We start from the raw sequence: 20022 nt of genomic DNA, 5'->3' as shown, positions 1-20022 counted from the left end.
GTGTCTATTTACATTACACAAGACAACTCGAGAATGGAGTTGGCTAGAGACTTGAGATTTTGTATGCAACCTCAGAGAATCCCGTTATTGAACACCTTGTTAAACCCGTATACCGTGGATTATTTAATTTAATCTGTACGCTAGTCAATAGGCAGAACCATCTATCATCAAATTATCTGAGTTATTTAGGGAATCAAGGACTAATTTATTTTTCTAGATACATCGTCTAGTTAAAAACAACAACTTTTTTAAACCTCAAAGGAAGTTATTATTTTAACCTTCTACTTTAATTTGCTATTCTGTTTCAGTACTCAGTAAATAAGAGTGTTTTCAATAACCATTCAAGATCTGTTAATTTTAAGTTACTCGAGGCTAAGGTACTTGTTTTCTGGGTTCTTTTACGGGCAAAATAACTCTTGCTATGGAGTGCCCTCGAGTGTTCAAAGCACTACAGAAAATAAGTTAGTAAAGAACAATGCTTAAGCCTCGTCTGCAAAAATATTTGTTATGGTAAAATATTTCTACTTTTATTCTCAAATAAACATAATGAATGGAACGTTAGCCTTCTAATGAATCAATGTTACCTGAGGTCTGGAAAATGATTTGATTTATGACATTCAAACCCCTTCAGCAGTTTACCACAACAAAACACATTAGTTAATTACACATCAGTAACGTATGCTACAGCTGTTACAGGCTTTTATTGCGTTATTATTCATAAGCCAATTAAATAATTAGCTACTGTAATTTGATTTACTAAGTGAATGTAATAATTAATAATTTTATTATATTATTCAATAATGCACTTTATCAAATCAGATACCAAAATAGACGTACTGATGAAATTTACAAATGACTTTATACGATCAAAATAAAAGAAGACCCGAATTGATTTTAAAATTTCAACATTAAGTAGATTAAAATGTTTAATTTTTCTATTGAGTACCACAAACTAATGCAAAATTCATACATTTATGAATTCAAAATTTTTCTTAAAATTTCTAAGAGTTACTGTTATTTAAAATGAATGTAATTAAATCAAAGTGAACAATTTATGCTTTCAGGTGTGAAGACATACATGTGTGGTGGAAACGAGATTTAGGATGTTTTTTTTTAGAATACCGCAGTCTTTGTTTGCTGAAGATAAATGTTAGTCCACCATACTTTGTGGATGAATGGTGAGCAATTCCAAAAGGGGATTTCATTTATCAAAGATATATTGGCAAAGATAATCGCTTTTAATTGCGTAATAGTTTACTCCCTTCAATGGCCTCAATTAAGGATTACCTAGAATAAATCCACGCATTTAACGGGTATGTCACAATACTCGTGACCGTAAGTTTGATTGATATAATCTATCATCAAACTTAGTTTATTAACAAAATAAAACTTTCAAATACTATTTATAAGTATTTACGGTAATTTTTTAATTGATTGTTAAACAGTTTTGTATTATTACAATAAATTACATCTTGATAGTAACTTATATTATTGTAGCAAAAAACGACCACATTAGCTTCTCAAGTAATATTCGGTAGTAACAATTAAGCAATATTTCACCTCTCAATAAAAGTAATTTCAGTCTCTATTGCTTACTTAATTTTCTTAATGAAGTGTATGACGGTCTAACGATTATATATCTGCCTAAACCCCCATACACTAATTCAACTTAGTTTATTTACAAAAAGAAAATTTTTTATAATATTTACGGTAATGTTTTTATTAATTGCCAAACAGTGTTATATATTTACAATAAATTACATCTTGATAGTAACTTATATTATTGTAGCAAAAAACGACCACAGTAGCTTCTCAAGTAATATTCGGTAGTAACAATTAAGCAATATTTTACCTCTCAATAAAGTAATTTCAGTCTCAATTGCTTACTTAATTTTCTTAATGAAGTGTATGACGGTCCAACGAATATATATCCGCCTAAACCCCCATATACTAATCCGACTTTCGACGAACCAGACCGTATGAGGTACGTTTGAAGTTGGAAAATTTTCCGTAAGCAATTTTCCATACACCATCGGCCGCACTTTTCAGAAACATGGTTAAGATTCTATATCAGAGGGATCACCATCGTTGCACCCTCGCAATGGAAATGCGCTCCCGGAGTCTATTACGCCAACTCTTCGACGGTTGTAACGCCAGACTCTGGCCAGTTTTACAAACTGCTCTAATAAGACCCCCTTAGCAATAGAGGGAGTGTAGTTGATCATTTCCAAGGACTGGGACTATACCCCCCGGGGGCTTTATTCACTAAGTGTACATATACAAAAACTGGATGTATTTCCTGTCCTTTAACATGACAGGCTATGGCACTATACCCATGGGGTGTTATTCAAGCTTTCTATATTTACAGTAGTGGAGGTATGCCACCTAATAGGCTCTGGCACTATACCCAGGAGGATTTATTCAAGCTTTTATATGTACAGCAGTGGAGGTATACCCCCTGGGGGTTGTATTTCAGTGCTTTGACATAATAAGCTTTGGCACTATACCCAGGGGGTGTTACTCAAGCTTTTTATATTTACAGTAGGGAGGTATGCCCCCTGGGGGGTGTAGTTCCAGTGCATTAACATAACAGGCTCTGGCACTATACCCAGGGGGTGTTGCTCAAGCTTTGCATATTTACAGCAGTGGAGCTATACCGGCTGCGAGGGGGGGGTTAGTTCCAGTCTTTAGTCATGTCCAGACCTCATATGTGTGATTTTAAAATGACATCATCGACGAATGTAGTTCCAGAAGAGTTGTAATGACACTATCATAACCAGTGATATATATACATACACATATTATTAAACCAAGTTGCATGAAATGACTATTAACTTTGAGGGAGCTAGCTGTTGAATTGGGGGGTTCGTTTATTGACTCAAAAGCGCGAAAGGAATATTTAATATGGTAACCCAAAAATTAAAAATTTGGGACAGCTGTTTCGTTAACAGTATACGTATATAAATACATAATAATATGTACAAATATGTTCTGTTAAGCACATACGGAATTTTTAATGCTAATTGAATATTTTACAAGTCTCAGTTAACAATATTAGGCTAAAAGCTGTAATGAACAATATTCACCAATCAGGAATAATTAACATTCCCTTTATATAAAGTTAAAAAATATTTGCTCATGCAACTAGAGGTATAAAATCTACTATTCTGATTATCGTCTTCGTCAATGCTTTACTACATAATATTCTATGGACTCACACAGAGAAGTGATAAATGAAACATTTCCATCCCGTAGGCCGCTCCAAAAAGTTGTAGACGTTTCCCTGGAATGTGGCTTTGCCCGCGCGGCGATGTTCCTTCCCGAGGTACCGACTCTGGAAGAACTCTCGCTCCTGAAGTAGAGTTCGTGGGTCTAAACCTGAAACATTATAAACACATTAATGTATTATTATGTATTAAAAAGTAGCAAAAAGTTAGATTGAGTAAATATTGTATTTTATGTTGAATACTCATGTTTGCTTTTCGTATAATATATTATTTATAACACCGTGATGATTTTTACCACAAATATAGATTGTTTAGTATTTATTTATTAATTTCCACCAATTACTTATTAATAATGGCGTACTTTATTTAACACTTCTGCTGGGCCTTACAACTTTAATAGAATTTTTACTTTAATCCAACCATGATTCCCAGAATCTAAAACAACGTATATATAGGTACAGCGTGTTAATACAGGGTGTAAAAACGTTCCGCACGAACTTGATAATTCCCAAATGCTTACATGTAAAGCAATACAATTTGTTACATCATTATTGCACCTATATCTACTTTTTGAAATAACTACCATTTTTTTCATGTCAGCGGGGATGGCCCACAGGGAGTTAGAAGGAAATCTTATATTAGAGCATTGGTAGAGTAGTACATCAAATTAAAGGTCTCTATTAGTATAGTACAATTTCGCAAATCCAACCCGAAAAGGTTGACCCTTTAAAAAATTACGCCGGTTTAAAGTTTAAAACATATATAATGTAGGTTTGTTCTAGTCGGTTTAATATTCTTGTCTTGGCTTAATTTGTGAAGGTTATACTAATTATACTAATGAATACTGGACTTAAGAAATAGTGTGTAAGGTAGTTATTGACTATTTAAATCCAATGGAGGAGGGATGGTCTACAAGGAGTTCCGAAAAATATTTAACATAAGCATAGCCTCTGATGTAAATTATTTAAACGAACAATATTTGATGTGAGAGTTTTATTGCCTTACCTGTAATATTTTTTTACACCCTGCATTTAAATGAAATTATATATATAATTTATATATATATTTATATTTATACATCGTGCGGATTCATGGCATCTAATTTTATAGCACCCAATCCCATAATATCTAAAGTTAAATAATCGCGAATTTCGGTGGAGTGAGTTTTAGGTAAGTTTTAGTAGCACTTCACCTAGTCGCTTCGTCTTGGCTCAGATCAAGCCTTGGTGGGTTAAAGCGGTTGGGAGAGAAGTGCAACGCGAGGAGAACTTAACGTCACTTTCATGTTCTTAGGAAATTGGCAAGTTGTGAGAACAAAAATATACCAGAAGTTATTTTTTATTATACCCGATCTCGTAGTTCTTGTAAGGGTTACAACCCTATTTCAATTCCTAAAGGTGGATTATCTGTATAAAATGATTTACTTTGCTTATTTAATTCATGAGTTATACTACTGCATAATTGCAACTGTCTGGGATATCGGCAAGTTGGAGAATTAGTGAGTGAGTCAGACATACCCTTATATATGTTATGTCATATGTACTGTGTTTGTAATATGTTGTTGTAAACTATGACAACTCTAGATGAATAATCCTCCTTTTCAATACATATTGACGCCAGAAGATGACTTACAAGAAGGTGAAACTACAGTAGCGTAATGACTAATGGCTGATCTTTTTACCAAAGACATGTCTTAATATCAGTTGTATATTCGCAGTTCATGGCTATAATATTATGGAAAATATTGTTTTGTCACGTATGGTTTCCAGATTGCGGACGAACAAAGTTTAACACCACTGCGTGAATAATTGTGAACAAAATAACTACTTTAGTTCTTGATAGATTCAGAACAAACCTAGTACAGAGACAATGTTTTACTTAGCTTATGTGAGTTCGCTAGCCAGTTTTAACAAATGAAATGATTTAAGATAGCAGTCAGGTAAAATTTTATCTCCAGCATTTCACAAAATAATTAAAAATTTACACTTTTCACAAAATTGTGATTCCAAACAACATTTGTTCCTTCTTATTTCTCAATTGATTTTATGGTTTCAAGGTGCTGGCTGTTTAAAGCATTAGGAATACAGAATAAGTGAATGTGTTTACAGACATAATTTTAAATTTCCTTTTATAAATAGTACAGGTTCTTACCAAGAAAGTTATACGATCATAACAATTGTTATCGTTACATTACGCCACTAATCTTCGTTCAGTAACATCTATACATTTATTAAATTTTCATTTAAAGCCCTGTGCAGTAATGTGAATAAAAGTTTACATGAAACCTTATCTGCATGGTCCAAACAAAGTCAATACTTACTTTCTAGTATTTTTTGAGATCTATATCCGTTGATACTAATAAAAGTTGGCAGTGAAGTAAAAGAGCTGGCTCTCCGCAAGGGTATCACCACTGGGATTTGAGTTGGTAGAAGAATCATACTAGATTTCTTCTGCCGATCGTCCTCTCCATTTATCCAGTCATAGAACATGTTTCACTTTGAATCAACTATCACTCACTGAATCAACACAACTCACGCTCATAGACGAACAGTCCATTACAACCGATCACTGATTCACTGAGACTCGCTGAGGGCACTCGTGATTTGAACATCATTTGTTTATTTTTATCAACCACGTGCCTGACTCAGAACATCATTATCTGTACCACTCAGATAACGTCCCATCTGAGTTTGATGTACTTTAGTACTATTTGACGTTTCCTGAAAACATCAAGCCCTTCAACGCTAATCAGTCTCGCTCAATTAGTGTGATTGAGCAAGATTGTAAGTAGTAAGAAGTAAGTATAGGTAGTAAAACCTAAAGGAAGTTGAGTTCCTATTTCAACTTAAGGTCGCATTTACGCTGCGATATCTTCGTATGGGAAATTACGTAATAGTCAATCAGTAATTTCTCAGAACGCCAGATGCTTTTGACCTCAAAAATAAAGTACGTTAACTTCTAGACGCCTGGTGAGGGACTGGATGATTTGTGTCAGAGAATGGGTTCATCAAACCCATTTCAACCCGTATGAGTTGATCTTCATGAAATGTCTTCGATTAATCTGTTGAGACCATACGACACGCATGTGCCCAATTTCATCTTTCTAAAATATCGAAAAGTTTAAAAATATTATATAGTTCTTTTAAGTATTGCAACTACATTTAAACTGCATTTATTTTTTTTAATTTAATTGATGAGACATAGCTGTACCATTTTCTGAGTTTTGCAACTAAAACATTGTTCTCCAGACTTTATCAAGACATTGGAACATTTTTCAGTGACCATCATTGATTTTCAGAGTTTATCAAGCCATTTATAAACTTTATTCCTATGACTTACCTGTCATTCAATAGGAAATCACGTGCAACGCTTGCTTGATACAAGTTTGTTTGTATTTGTAAAGAATATAATAGTTTGTTTTATATTAGAAGTTACATATTGTTATAAGTAGTTTATAAGTAGTTTTTGTTATAATAAAATATTTTTTTATTATTTTCGGTGAAAAACCGACTTGATATTTTTCTAAATTGATTTCTTTGAATAATAGTAACACATAGATGTAGAAGAGCTTGTAACCAAAGACTTATGGAGCATATGTAAAAAAACTGAAATTGTATTTGTGTTGTATACATTTTATTTTAATTCTAATACCTTTCATCGTGGGTACAGCTTCCAAACTGAAGCTAATATAGTTTTACAATAGTGCGGCTTATGTTCAGTTCGTTCACATTATATACAATTGCCTGTTAACAAAGGTAAGGATAAAGAAAACAAACATAAGGGACAGTTGACTTTTATTGGCTAGTGCGGTGTTGGCTGACATAACTTGGGAACCTCCCTTGATAACCTCTTTGAGGTCGCAATAACAGTAGCGTAATGTATGAAAAACCGTTAAGATGAATGCGTCTCTTGCAGCTCTGTAAAAAGAAGTATTATGTAAGATACATAAGTGTTTTAATTTGTATTGTTGGGAAATAAAAATTCAATCTGTTTTATGTATTTTGAACTATCGCTAAGAAGAGCAGCAAAGAAACGTCAAAGCCAGTGTGCTCTGTAAAAGAACCAACTATCTTTATTCCTTTATACTCATCTTGACATACACAGAAATGAAAATAGCGGAGGGTAAGGATGGAAAAGAACTTAGTGGATAGAAGCTTATAATGTCGACATATTCTTAATACACCTGAATCTCACACATTAGTTTTATTTTGTGATCAGTGTCCTTTACGTAATATAAACATTCTTTAATGTGTGAATAAATATGGGTTACTGTATAAAAATTTAAATACAGTGTCAGAACCAGAATTGGAAAATAATACATTAGGATATACGCATTTTTAAGTAGAATAAATATGTCTTATTTTGCCAAATGAAGTTAACACAACCCTTGGATCAACGGATTAAAGGTGATTTCCGAACCACTACCAATGGCGAGCAGGCGGGCTGCTTGCAGACATGATCGCTCAGTGGTCACCCATCCAAGCAGCACCCACTCTGGACGTTGCTTGATCTAGTTGTCTTGAGATAATCGTTGAACCCGCTACACTGAGCCATTGGCAGTGTTTGATTTTATTCTAAAACTTAATCCTCAGTTTTTTTTTTTCCATCTATTCTCCCTCCTCTTCCTGTGTTGCTCATTCATGTATCCAGAACCTTCGTTGTAAACATATGAACACTAACAAAACTCATGTCGAATTGACTGAGTGAATTATTAGTGTACAAATTTGTAGAACATAAAATTTATCGTTTTTAATACGACAATATATAACTGGAATAAATCATAGAATTGCAGGAACGCTTTTATAAAATATATTCAGGAATAATAACACATGATAGAGTTAAAAATTATTAACTTATGCCTCAGGAGGAGCGCATGTTGTAAAGAAATTTTCTTTAATAATTAAATAATACTCAATAAAAAACATGTAACAGGTAAAAATAATACAACAGTTAACTTGGCGTGACCTACAGTATGCTATAAATAACATTTTACCCAAAATCCGAAAATAAAAAATGAAGTCTTAATTTTTTGAATACATTAATGTAAGGCAAGGGAAAGCCATTAAAATAGTAATTAGAATATTTACAAATCTTTAAAATATTGTACAATACATAATATGTGTAGTTAATCTAGGGTAAAGTTTCATTAGAAAAAAAACATGAAGATTGATACATGTAATTAATATGTCTACCGTATAAATTTAAAGTAGTGAGTGGTCACGTATTTAAAAACTCTTACTATTTCAACTTTTAATGTGCTGGTAAACTGCAAAATATCGTTCATTTAGAAGGTATTCAAAGTTTTTTTTTTTTTTAAGAAGTCAGGGCTGCAATTACAGTAATGAATACAAAATTTGTATTTGCATTAATTTTCTTAGTTTATATTTAATATAAACTAAGAAATGCTTAAACGAAGTAACTAGACCAATAAGTACTGCTTTAAAAAGTTTTATAGTTACTTATCTATTCAATGAAATTCCTTTAAGAATCAGATGCTGTAAAAAGTTTCATATTTTTTGCAAAACTAATGAGAAGTTTCTTATTTTCTAAGGGCAGTGTAGAAGATTTCTTGAATTAGTAAATAAGCATGGAATGATTGTTTTAAGCCTTGCTTGCAATATGTTCTTACATGTATTGTGTATTTATAATTTTGATTTTATTTATTGTTTTAACATACTTTGTATGTAGGTCTAGTGGCACTTTGTTAATGACAAATAAATTTATTAGTAATACAATATAAACAATATAAATTTAAATATACTTGTTTAATTTTTGGGAGTTTTTTCTCTTTTGTTTGTATAATAAAATTGTTTTATAAGTGTGTTACTGTTTAAGCCTATTTCAAATTGTATACATTTAAATTGCCCCTTCTCAAAGACTTTGCCTTGGAGGTGCATTTTTAATTTCTTCTTTTTTATATGTTTTTATATCTTTGTTATATTAGTATATTCGGCTACATTGTACTGGTCAGGCTTGGCATTTAGGTTAAGTTTGTACTATTTTAATTTGTATGTAATCTTGTAATGCTTGATTGAGAAAATAAATATATTATTATTATTATTTATAAAAACTGGTTAAATTATATTTATAAAATTGTCTTATGAAAAAAAGAGCTGTTTTGCTGTCAAAACATGCTTTAAAGTTCATTGGAAAGTGGCACTCTGATTTTGCATCCAAACCACTCTAAAAGGCTCATAATACACCACCCTGTAATACTGAGGATATCAAAACCAATCTGTTACTTACGTTCTAGTATTTTTTGAGACCTATAGCCATTAATACTAATAAAAGTGAGCGGAGGTCCAAAAGAGTTGGCGCGGCGCAAGGGTACTACCACGGGGATTTGGGTCGGCAGAAGAATCATACTCGATTTCTTCTCCAGGTAGTCTCCGACCATCCAACCCTTCATGTTTCACGTCGCGTCTGTTTACTGCCACTGATCACAAGCATCCCGCACCATTGGGAGTCCGTATAGGATGTTCACTGATTAGAGGACACAGAGAGTGTTCGTGATTCAAGCCAGATTTGATTACCTTTATCACCAGTCCGCGGGTTAGATACTGAATGAGTTCAAAATAACATTATCTCTGTTATTTAGATTAGGCGTCCACTTAAGTTTTGATATGCTGAAGTAGCGTTTGTCACTTATCGACGGTGTAATACTTTTGTCTGTTTGTTGTAGCACAACAAACATACAAAAGTATGGAATAGAATGCTATCTGTTAATATTTGAGTGGTTACTTACATCCAATTATATCTTGACTTTTACAACGTAAATATTCTTTTTCAACCGTGACTTACAAACCATTACAAAACGTGCAAAAATAATATATTTTTATATGAAATGGACATCTCATGTGATCTAATAATGACTGCAGACATTAAAAAGTGTACACTGGTGGACAAATGTAGATGGATCCGTCTCAAAGAAAGCTGGTTATAGATAATATTTTTGAAGATTTCCTGAGAATATTTCAAATTTAAAATGGCTGACTTCGGAAGGTTTTGGACTTTTTCATAAAATCGCTCAATGATTAAAGCTATCACATACAATAAATTATAATCTAATCCAACACAAATCAATAAAAGCAGTGTACTAGTAAAATTAAATGAATTCCGTATTGTAAAGAACTCATTTCACCAGAGGTTCTAATTTGAACTTTTTTAAATCGATAAACTTACAGTACATAACAGAAATTTAATTGTAATTAATAAAAAATTAGAACGTTTTCAAAGGTGCGGCGCCGAGTGTTTTTGCGAAGAAATCAGTGGAGAAGTTCATTTAGAACCACTGTTCATCATTTCAACAGTTCGGTTAGAAAAATACAGGATACAAAACCACGTATGAATAGGTAACAATAATCAAAGTTAATATTTATTTATTCTGAACTTCGGAATAATTTGAAAATTCCAGACTGTAATTTTATTCCGGATCACGTTAAAGTCATCATAATGAATAAGTAATAACATAGCAGTCTACACTTACGGCATTTATTTTTCGGTCCATTACGAAAGTATACCATATATAAATTGTAATAGGTGAATACATTCTATTTTTTTTCTTTTATTCTTAACTTTTATTAAACTTTTATTCAGTTGTGTGGGTCCGAAGATTTTCTCATTGAGTACGAAAGGCCTCACAAAAATAAAAACTTTATATTATTGGAGAGTTTGTTTAAATTAATATGTAATAGGTGATTTAAGGAAATCTCAATCTCGGCACTCTTCCTCACCCAGACGCTCCAGGATATACTCTACCTCTTACAAAAGTTTTAAATTGAATAAAATGCAACTCTTGATAATATGAACTCATGGAATTCTGCATATTTAGCTACCTTACATGCTACCTAAACACTTTGCACTGAGAATCTGTTACAATTCTGTAATCTTTACACCAAGATCTGGTAAAGTATGTTTAATTTTACATATACAAATTTCATCACGTATTGAGATAAAATTAGGTATTGGATTATTCGAAACTATTTTCGAAAATATAGATGTATTGATAATATTGTCAAGTCACGAACTTCAAATATTAATTTTTTCAAACTGGTTGTGCTCAGGATGATTAAGTTTTCTCTACATTCGCCTTTCAGCATGCTGAGTATGTTATTTTCGATTGCACTGTTCTTGGAAGGATAGAGCATGTATGTCTCTGGAATACTGATTAAGGGCAATATGGATCAAGGGCTCATAGGGAGCCTACTGATTGATAATACATGTACCAAACTCCTCAAACTGATGGAAGTCCACTAAAAACCTACTTAGTAAGGAGTCTAAAATCTGATGAGGCTGATGCCTAGGACATAAAATAGAACATGGTATTTGAATAAATAGGAAAGACGTTACAAATAGTTTTTTTTTTTTTGTTAATGACAACAGATTTTCATTAAATTTGATTCATAATATTATATATTGTTCCACCTTTGTGAACAAATAATGAATAACAGAGTTTTTTTTTATTTATCAGCCAAGATATAATCACAATTGCAATTAACAGGTGTGGTAATTCCCAGGGCAGGCCTGACTGTGTGTGTGTGTTTTAATATATTACAAAATGTTACTCCGATCGTTTATCTAATTTTTAATACGAGAACACACAACTGTTAGTATCAACCCATACTTAGTACAAAGTGCAAACTCAACGTACTATATAAATTCCTTTAGGACGAAATGCCTAAATACGAAACTAAGGTAAAATCCAGTAAAACAATCACAAACATTTATACAGAATATTTTACATCAACTATAAAATGATTCACCTTTTTAAAATATAAGGTAAACTATAATGTTAAGAAAATTACACATTTTCTACCTTATCATTTCGTTTGGCTCTATTAAAACATTCACCATAAGCATTCTTTTTAATTTGTTGTTAAAAATTCGTCTTGGAGAACAAAATCATTAAGTTTCATAAATACATTTTTTTTACTGTTACTTTAATCTGAACCTATTTCGTAAATATTTTCATTTAGTTTATATGTTTTATTCCTTTTTCTAGGTATACGTAAATAAGAAAGCCTTGTATACTAATAAAATGTAATTTCTCTCCTTAAAATGAATATCTTACAAAATTAAGAGAACACCTTAACTTTTTTTATATGAAACGTTATTTCTAAATAAATAATAATTTATATGATGGTGCGCTGAACATTCAATTTGGCTGAGCGTGCTTGAAGCCTATCACTCAGTATGCTGGCACAATTCCTCTTTAGTCTGATGGAGGGTCTTCTCTATGAATGAGAGTTTTATCAGTCGTGTTGCTTTTGATGTAGACAATAAATTTTATCTAGATTAAATATAATTTATGTAGATTAAATATAATATCTATCACTCAAACACGCAATTGTAAGCCTACATATTTATTCATTATTTATGTTTAACATGTAAGGGCAAAAAACTAAAAAGTACATGTGTATTATAATTATGAAAAACGTAGTATATGTGTATTAAACTTTGTAGTGAAATAATTTAATAGATTCTCTAAGCTCCAAAACTACTCGATTTTAGAAAAATCTTTTAACAGATCTGCTATTATACACATAATGCATGTGTCTTTGTTCATATAAAAATAATAGCTACAAATATACAGTTTTTCATATTGAATTCAAAACCTCATTATTACTAATCCAAACATTATAAAGACATAAGAACACAACAACAATCTCCCCGACTAACATGTACATACTCACATTAATCCGTCCAACAGCGAGAGAGCGTTCCATAATCGGTAAGCCATTATATTAAACGATTTATCAAACACCGCAGTAGCGTGTTGGGATATTCATAATAAAATATACGAGCCAGAGCGAGTACTTCCAATACTTCCATTACGGGAAATTCTTAACCTTCCATTTTTATTCCATTAATACTGCTACAGGCTGAGGATAATTTGTCAAGCCTGAACATTTTTTTACATAATTCAGTATACTTTCTGAGGTATTGACATCCTTTCTGAGTGTGTATCCGATTATTTGCTGAGTGATAGTGAAGGCTAACAAAATGTATTTTCTGCCTGTCTGTAGATATTGCTAGAATTTATTCTATAGGCTTCTGCAGAGGCAAGTTCGAATTGGATGATCTTCGTCCATACGATTTATTTATTTATTAGCGGCTACACCAATTTACAGAAAGTGTATATCAATAAGAACCAAAATGGCTGGTCAATAGAACTAAATTAACAATCCAACTTTAAAATGATCAAACAGGAATGGACACAATATAAAATCTTTAGATCCACAAGTTAATAAACTGTTAATATCAAACAAAGGCGTAAATAGGTTAAACTATTCAACACATTCAAAACTTGAAGACTCTTGAAGAAATTGGAAAAAGATTTAAATAGTACTAAATGTTAATAAAACAAAACTTTCTAATATGGTTCATTTTTTTAACAAGGCTTTTCGAAACTAAAAATGTTTGTATTTTCATATTTACCCCACATGGTATTTTAATATAATATTAATTGTAAGGAAAATAATGTAAGTATTTATTTGTGTAGTCGCCTAATGATGAAAACTTTGGTTTCGAGAGGCCTCGTCCAAAAAGTTAAACCATATTGGAAAGTTTTGTTTTATTAACATTTCGTACTATATTCAAAACTGTTTTATTACTGTAATAAATGCCTACATTAATTCAATGAATTTTATGAATGTATATATATATATATATATATATATATATATATATATATATATATAACAATTAAATAGCCCTACATAATCGCTTAAACTTACATTAACAAATATATATGAATGCTGACAGTATAATAAGTATGTAAAAATTAACGAAACAGTAATAATTAAACAAGACAAGAGTAACAAATACATTTTGGTATTAAATTTAGAATTCAAAAAATAAATCCATCAAATATTATCTAACATTTTTAAGGAAAGGAACAGCTAATTCTCAGGATTAGGCGGAATGTCATTCAGAGACATATCTCAAGAAGGAATTTAGGTATAAAGGAGAAATTATGTATGAACCCTTATTTATACAGACTCAAGATCGAGTTCAATGATGCATGTCTCTCTGTGGGAGGTCCCTTACTTTATCTTTAGCGAAGCCCGTTACGCGACACGTTGTCTGACGTACTTATATCTTGTTTGTTCTGTAGATGTACAGCTTAGCTATTCCACTAACAGACTACATAAGCTTGTGGGACAGCAAGAGAGGTTAAACCTCGTGTATACTGTGTTCTGTATAATTACTCAAATGCATGGCATTTTAGCATGTTACGACTTATGAGTAAGAGTACTGTTTTTATTGCCACTAATACTAGAAGCTCAGTGTCACAGATGAGTTGCTACTATAGAAACATTGCTAATACCTAAATAATCTTCACTAAAGCACCACTTCAGATTACATATATATCTTTATAATCTTCTCGATACATCATTGATGGTGACAGAAAGCATTGTTCGACTTGATTCATTACATTTGGATTGATGAAATAATTTATTTCGCCTGAGTAAATTAATATTATAAAATGGCGTAAAATAGCCGCAAACATTAAATGGCGTTTTTAGGGGAAGCCGATCCTCTTTTAAGAATTATTCTGCCTGTCCTCATAGACCACTGGCTTAAGCGAGCCTATCTTACGAAACAGGATAAGAGGGAAAGTAAGTACAGTACAAAGTCGATGGTAATGATGAAAAATCCAAGGTCGCGGAATTTGAACATGCACTATCTCTAAATCAGATCCAAAGTCATACACGAAGTCTAAGAACGCGCGGCCATTGACACTCTATAATCAAGTGCCCATTGTGATTAGGTACTTCATTACAGCAAGCATTAAAAATAACTATCCAAGTTACTTTTTGTGATAGGTCATTGAAATAATGGATATTCAAAGCAAAACGATCGCTTTGTGAAAATTTATCATGTGGCTTATCACCTAAATAATTACCTAAATTATTGACTGAACTTCACAGTTACCTATCACTCAGAGTGCTAGCATAATTTTTCTTCTGTTTGACATTACGGTTTTTCAGGAACAACTCTTAATGCTGCATAAACCTTCTTTTTTAAATAAATAAGACCGAGTTCCATGATGATACGTGTCTCTCATTGGATTTAGTTGAACACCGGCGATGCCTATCTCTCAACACTAGAAAAATTGAGTTCGATGATAACTTGGCTGAGAGAACCTCATTTCTTTAAAAGGGAATTAATTGAGGCCTCATACATTAAATAGGCAGACATTAATCTACTGATTAATCGTCAGTTAAAATAAGCCACTTTGGTTGGTGATTCTGAAAAATAACTAATTAGGAAACCTAAAGAATCGAACCACTTTCTCATAAAACAATGCGATGTCAAAGTATGGTATAGAGTTAATCTAGAATGAGCCAATACACTCCAATGAGCAAAAAAGACACTCCATAATGTCCTGATTTGCCACTATATTGTTTCTGCCGTGACGATAGTTTTTTTTTTTTTTTATATTGGCCTCTAGTCAGTGAATGATCAGTGGTTGATCATTCAGTGTAGACCTATTGTTACCTGTATTCTTTAGTTAAGTTTCATTAATTAGTATTTTGTTATTTTAAGTGGATGATTTATAGATGGGACTGTAACGCAATATGCTTGTTGTGATTTCTCACATATGCGTGTCACAACGCTCTGGTATGATCTGCTTTGATTGCAGTACTGTATTAGATTTGTCATCCACTTCAGGAAAAGATCATATTGCTGATCTCGAGACATAATATTACTGATTCCTTGCTTCACTAAACTCTGACAAAATATCTTGTTTCCTTCACCATCCTTCCATTTCTAAAAATAATTAAAAAAAACATATATTTACGTTCTTTGATCAAGAAAATTTCTTGATTTCTTGATCATTTTCAACCTATTGTGCAATTTATTGTTTTGTTTATACGTTCAATTTGTTCTGGTAGTACTACTTTAGTCTAAGTAAATAAATAAAAAATTTTCATAGAGGCAGTACTAGCAACGTATTGTATAAAATGATTCATCGGAGCTATCAGGTTTCATTGATGACGGAAAACTCTTGAGAAGTAATAGCAGTTTCAGTTAATAAAATCTGTACAGACTAAAAAATATTCTTAAAAATACTATTGATTATTTAGCAAGGAAGATATAGAAAAGCTGTTAGGGACGCCTATTTGAAATTAGTTAAAGTTATTGCAGCATTAATAATGTATATTGCAGCAAGATATTGTTATTTTTTCTAAATTTTTTAAATTATATATTCTTATAGTTTTATTACTATATTGAGCTTCTTTTTATTACTATACGTTGATATGTGTATGCATTTCTACAACCAGTTATTTTATTTTACATTAAATAGCAGAATTTAAGTATATGAAATAGATGCTTATTTTTGTTTTGTTGCAGAGCGAAGTTGACATAAAGTTTCAATTAAGTAGTAAAGTAGTGGAGTTGAAGTTCTATTTTTGAGTTAATCAGAAGCTGAATTTTTGTATTTATTTCACTATAATACCATGATAGAACCTCCAAATAGGCTTAACTTCGGAGGCACTATTATTCCTCAAAAATATTAACACATTCGTTTTTACTTGGTTTTAGAACAGTTAAAGTAAATATTTATAGTGTAATGTTGATAAAGTATATCTAAATTTATTCAAGTAGGGTTAAGGTAGCCTAACTACTCTTAATAATAACTCAAGTAAATTTTAGTTTTAATAGTTCTTTATTTAATGTGAAATTGATTAATTGTGAATAGTTATCGTACTTTGAAAACATTAATTCATGCTAATTCTACTTCTGTTCATACTAATTAAATAAAACCATGAATAATAACTATAGTAATTAAATGTTGAAGGTAATTTTTGACAAAATATACAGAACAGTAAAATGTATTTGAGAAGAATTTTAATTTTTTTATAGCATTGTCTTACATTTTTATCGAAAAAATCTTGATCGCAATCTAATTTAATTAATAAAATGTACAGTCACACGTTATACACACAGGAGGTCTTAATAGTTATACTCTTCCTACTTTTTTGTATAAATAAATGGAGATAAATATATTTACTTGAGAGAATGCTTATGTAACCAACCGAGAAGATTGTATGTATAAAACTTTCAACCCCTCTCTAGAATAAAAGTTAGTTTGGGAGTAAATAAAAAAATGAGCCCCAATGAATTCAAAGTAAGAGGTTACTTAATAGGGGTTCCAATTATTCATGTTTCATTTGCCCACAAAGTACTCCATTTCAGCCGGGAGAGTTTAACATTTTTCATAATTAAATTAAAAACTCGTATTTGAGGATTTTCAGCTAAAATAATGTTATTTAGTTTAAATGACGTTTTAATCCTACAACATTTAAATTGATAATACTTGTACTTTATATTTCTCATTTATCAAGCATTGATTAAAATAAGATCATTCTTTCGGTGAAATAAAATATATTTTATTAAGATGATGGATTAAATTTTATCAATAGCAGTAGTGACCTGCAAATATATTTGCATAACTACTGAACTGTATGGCCAACGAATACTATTTAAAACTATTAAGAACACTGGACAAACTAAAAGTTTCTTCTAAACCTGATGTTATAAATGTTTCATGAATATACGAGTCAGCTCTACTATTCAGCAATCTTCTCATCATAACAGTTATTATTTTCTTGGGTTGTGGTACAAGATGCAAGATAAGATTTTATTTATTTGTTCAATTAGATTTTTCTTCGAATTACTAAGCTATAGATGTTGTTTTCGTAACCAATCCAGCTTTTGAAGATAAAACTGTTATCACGGATGTGTAAAATTTAAACTCCAAACTGAAACTCAACCACAATGCAGTGAATATTGGTTAGAAACTTACTATTCTTTCAGTTTCGGACAGTTACGAGATGAAAAAACTTAAGTTCCTGATCTAAATTTAAAAAAATCTTCACAAACAAAAATATGATGTGTGAAATACACGGAAATGAAACTCATATTTCGAAGGATCTTCTATAGCGTTTAAATCATTTACCCAATTTAGATGTTGCGCTATCAGTCTCCTTTTTTGTATGAACTGTATTGTTAAAAATTGTGATTCAATTAAATCTAGAGCCCCCCGCACAAAAGTAGTCTAATGATAGCTGAAGCATAGGAATCCTCCTCTACACCACGCACCTTACATTGTTGCCAGTTTCTCGCGTATGGAAAATTCCTTAACCGTCTTACCCTCTGTTCAATATATTACTATTAACAAATTATATAATTTCATCTATCTGTTTAACAAACCTAATGTAAATCAAATCAATCGGACAGTATCCATATCCATGTCATAGCAGGAGCAGCCGGTGTTCTGCAGAGATATGGCAACACCGCCTTAAGTGTCATCGGACTACTTTCACGTGGGTTACAGTAATGGCTGACAAATAGGACTTGTATATTATATTATGTTATTCTTGTTGGCACATGTCATCGTAATAATAGCATTGTTTATTAAGTACGCGAGTACTAAAAATTAATTATTCCCCTTGGAGCGTTTCAAAGTCAGACACTCTGCAGAACCATATTTCTTTTCTTATGAAAAGTATGCATTTTAAAACTATTCTTTAAATAATCAATGAAATTACTTTGTTATGTACATAGCAAAAAATTATAGGTAGTAAACTACATAAAATCCGTTATTAAACAGGAAGATAACTTTTAAAACTAATGTTTTACGACATCCCTTTTTAGTAGATAAGTCCTATTCCCTTCATGCGAAAACGATTTTTATGTACTACATAGACGCTATTACTCTTCCATGAAAAAAATTATGGTTGCCTGTAAAGTCGGTTTTACGGGCGAAGATTTTACGTGACAACGTCTTTTTCTCGGTAGAATATTTATTGATATGAATATTATTAAATTGCACAATAGGAACAAGGAATTGAATGAAAATAAGAATTGCACAAATTTTAACTATAGAAATATATTTTGTTTACTAAAACATTGTACATAATTTGAAATTAATTAAAATTTGTTATTGTAAATGTTAAAGTTGAATAAAAATGACGAATCTAAGCACTCCACATTTTCACGAATAAACATAGTTATCTGCTTTATCCCGTGCGGCGGACCCATAGTTATCTGCTTTATCCCGTGCGGATCCCGTGCGGCGGACCCACTGGACGGGCATCGTAACGTTACCGGGCGTTACACTTTTTCATGAGTGACTCCGAGCCGCAACCTAATTTAAGACGTTGTCACGTCAAAATATCTATTTAAAACTTATTGATATGGCGTAGTATCTAACTTTGGTAGTATTTATTTTACTTGATGAAAGCTGGCTCTCTTACTGATCGTGATATAATTTTCATTTATTACTTGAACTTACAACATTTGACACAATATTCTATATTTATTACATTTAAAAAGATTATCAAATATATTTAAAAGTAACAGTTTGTATTTCGACCGAACGCAATAGTGTAATATTGTATTTTCGCAGTTTTAAATTGTCCTATTCACTTCAGAACACAGATAACAACTGTGCGTTTTCTGAAGCAAAAAGCAAACAAACGAGCCGTGCACGCGATCTCGCGGTGAGAAAGTGAAGCTTACAGCTTCCTTGATCTTCCGGCGCGGCAGCACTTGCCGGTCTGAGTCGATAACTCAGCTGACGTCCCTGTCTCATACATTTCTTCACGTGCAAACAGCTTTGTTTTTTACTTGAAGTATTCAAAGGTTATTGACATTGTTGATTTCATAACAAAAATAATTTGATGAGCGATGTAACTTTTTACTCCAGACAGACTTTCGGCCAACTTTTTAGTATAAAATGTTTGGTGGCATTATTTTGTAACGTGATTAAATTGTCTGA

General features: G+C 31.7%; 1 protein-coding gene across 1 annotated transcript in view; it reads right to left on the bottom strand.

Moving 5' to 3' along the window:
• LOC124361899 (potassium voltage-gated channel subfamily KQT member 1) overlaps positions 1 to 20022 on the bottom strand; it is a 402353-nt gene that overhangs the window by 351696 nt on the left and 30635 nt on the right. The window contains exon 2 of the mRNA XM_046815954.1: positions 3219 to 3378. The gene's annotated coding sequence lies outside the window, so the exon portion shown is untranslated. The remainder of the gene's footprint in view (positions 1 to 3218; positions 3379 to 20022) is intronic.

Source organism: Homalodisca vitripennis, chromosome 5, assembly GCF_021130785.1.
Source record: "Homalodisca vitripennis isolate AUS2020 chromosome 5, UT_GWSS_2.1, whole genome shotgun sequence".
In the NCBI taxonomy this organism is placed as follows: domain Eukaryota; kingdom Metazoa; phylum Arthropoda; class Insecta; order Hemiptera; family Cicadellidae; genus Homalodisca; species Homalodisca vitripennis.
Note: the sequence above shows the minus strand (reverse complement) of the source record. Positions and strands in the feature narration are given on the sequence as shown.